The 3,215-nt window shown below is 47.1% G+C and overlaps 1 pseudogene; it reads right to left on the reverse strand.

Moving 5' to 3' along the window:
• Positions 1-780: 780 nt before the first annotated feature.
• LOC102489772 (NADH dehydrogenase [ubiquinone] 1 subunit C1, mitochondrial pseudogene) overlaps positions 781-3,215 on the reverse strand; it is a 77,705-nt pseudogene continuing 75,270 nt past the window's right edge.

Raw genomic sequence — 3,215 nt, forward strand, 5'->3', positions numbered from 1 at the left:
AGTTTAGTTTAATGAACATTCATAGGCAGGACCAGTAGTTGGCATAATGACTATGTCACTGGACTCCCATGTAGTCGACCGTGGTTTGAGTCCCAGACCCAGTGGCTTAAATTCAAGTCGGGTGCGTGTATGAGCATGCCCAAGATCCCGAGAGGAGAATGGAGGAGAACGGATTGCAGCGTGGCCATCCCCCCTGGGGGGTGATTTCCCTCTTTCTGTCTCTCTGTCTCTCTCTCTGTCTTTCTGGCGAACACACGTGCCCTATAGTAAAAGCCTCTCCAAAAAATAAATAAATAAAATAAAATAATAAAAAAGCATTAATAGGCATCCACTGCGAACCAGACACTCTACTTGAGAAAACAAATATGAATAAAAACAGATAGCTGACCTCAAGGAGTTCACACCCCAGCAGTAGGAGATGTAGACATACAAACGAATAGTACACAATGATGCGTTCTACAGTGGAAACATGCTCTAACCCATGCTCTTACCCTGGAGTACCGAGGAGGGAGTACTTGATTCTGCAAGGGCTGTGATGTTTCAGGGAGTTTCAGGATGAAATTTTGAGCCAAATTTTGAAGGCCGAGTAGGCGCTAAACAGGTAGACCAAGGATGGAAGAGGCGGCAGAATATCGACACCAAGTGGGTTCCCACAAGTAGTTAAGGGATATCTGTGCATTTGGGAGAGAAGTGGAACCTGGGTCCAGCCGCTAACGGCCTATGGCTCTGCAGGCTATGAGGGTTAGAGATTTGGATCCTTTTTATTTTCATTTTTTTAAAAATGTAATGATGCAAACACAAATGCTAACTTGATATAATTCATAAGTAACTTTTTTTTTTTCACATTTACAAATCAACAAATTGGTGAATCCAGAGAAACTTCTATAATCACTATGTGGTGTTTACTGCATTTGTAGTGCAAAAGTTTACTCCAACCCATTTCTTCTTTTATATTCTAAAATGTCTTCATTATGTTGTTTGATGAGGTAGAGCCACAGGAACAACGAGGTGCCCAAGTTCAGCCCGGCTTTCAGCCAGTCGGTGTTCTCGTTCGGCAGATCTCGCACATAGAACTTCGGCCGTGCTAGAGAACCACTCTGGAGCCTGGCGGGGCCCAGCAGCTCAGAGAGGGGGTGAAGCAACGCAGAGGGCACCATCTTGCCACCCGAGATGTGGATCCTAAGGAAAGGGAAACCATGGAAAAATCTGGAGATGAGGGTGACTTAATAGAACTTTAGGAATATTAATCTGACAGTTGGACACAGATTAGGAGGTTCCTCATTATCTTTATTTACTTTTTAAAAGAATTATGTATTTAATTTCATGTTTTATTATTATTTTTAAATTTGCTGTAGGAAACATGCATTCACCAGAGAGAGGGAAATTGAGAATGCAAGCTGCCAGATCTGGGACTCGAACCACAGTCAGCCATGTGGGAGTCCAACTCCTTACCACCATGTCACCTGCTGACATCCCCATCATCATCTTTAATTCAGACTATTTTTCTTTTAAGTTTATGATTGATTGTGAGTGACAGTAAAAAAAAAGAGACAGTGCCTCTAACAGGGTCTCAATGCTATGACCCACCCCCAGCTTCTGCCAGCCCCTGGTGACGAGTACATGAGTATTCATGGAGGACTCTGAACTTGAACTGGGAATCTTGCCATGCCACATCGCTTCACAGAGCAACATGTTTTACAGCTGCTCACCTTCTAGCCCCCTCATTTTGACTATTAAAAGTGGCTCCTGGGAGACCAGCATACTGGTTATGTGACTAGACTCCCACATAGTTGACCCTGCCAGCCCCTGGTGACGAGTACATGAGTATTCATGGAGGACTCTGAACTTGAACTGGGAATCTTGCCATGCCACATCGCTTCACAGAGCAACATGTTTTACAGCTGCTCACCTTCTAGCCCCCTCATTTTGACTATTAAAAGTGGCTCCTGGGAGACCAGCATACTGGTTATGTGACTAGACTCCCACATAGTTGACCACGGTTCAAGTTCTGGACCTGCTAGCTTGAAACTCATGTTGGGCGTGTGTGCGTGCGTGCTGGAGATCCTGAGAGGAGAATAGAGGAGAAAAGATTGCGGCATGGCCATCCCCGCAGTGATTTCTCACTTTCTGTCTCTCTAGCGAGCGCACGCACCCCGTAGCAAAAAATTTCAAAAAGAAAAAAAGAAAGAAAGAAAAGAAAACAAAAATGGATCCTAATTGATTTACTTGGCCTCTCTAGTCCTGGTTCTATAAGCAAGAGGAGTGAAAAGAAGAACAAGCAGAACTTACTAACTGACAATAGTAAGTCACGTGACAGGACGTGGGAAGATCCTGGATCTGGGGAGGATGCAGGGGAGGAGGTGGGAAGAATGACGTCTAGATTCTAGGCCTGTGGACTTGGTGACGTTGTAGGTAACAGCCACGGTGGAGAGAATCTGGGGCCAGCAAGTGGTAAGGTGGTCAAGGCGCTGGATCCTACATGATCGACTGTGGTTAGAGTTCCGGACCTGGTAGCTTGAAAAGCACGCCAGGTGTGTGTGCATGCACACCCAAAATCCCAGTAGGAGAAGCAGTTGTGGTGTGGTCATGGCCCCTAGGGGGTGATTTGTCACTTTCCCTCTCTCCCTGTCTCTCTGGTGAGCACACACACCCTACAGCAACTCACACCTCCTACCTCCCTCCCCCCCACAAAAAAAACCCAAAAAGCAAATAAGAGGGTGAGCAGGCTTCACATGGAAATGATAAAGCTCTCAGAGATGGCTGAATTGACAACTGAGTTGGAGGTGCCTCTAGGAGGCCCATTTGAGGATATGGGACCGGAAGTCAGGAGGGAGTTGGAGAGAGGAAGGTGCCCTCTACTGAGGGGTGACAGTCAGAACTACAGGTGTGGGGTGACCTCCCAGGAGAGGTGTGTTCGGGTGGAGCAGGGGACAAAGGAGGAACTGTGCAAAGAGCACGTGGGGGAGTTGACAGGGAGAGGGTCTGGCAGATGAGGCCGAGAGGGGGAGAAAGGTAGAGGCAGGAGAGGCAGAAAGGGACTTCCAGAAAGGAGTGGGCAGGGGCCAGCAGGTGGTGTGGAGGTTAAGGCAGCTAGATTCCATATGGCCGACTCCAGGGTTTAAGTTCTGGACCCGGTGATTTGAAAGTCACTCTGGATGCGTGTGCATGCATTTCCAAAATCCTGAGAGGAGAATGGAGGAGAAGGGACTGTGGCA

This window comes from Tupaia chinensis, unplaced genomic scaffold (genome assembly GCF_000334495.1).
Source record: "Tupaia chinensis unplaced genomic scaffold, TupChi_1.0 Scaffold000348_1, whole genome shotgun sequence".
Classification (NCBI taxonomy): Eukaryota; Metazoa; Chordata; class Mammalia; order Scandentia; family Tupaiidae; genus Tupaia; species Tupaia belangeri.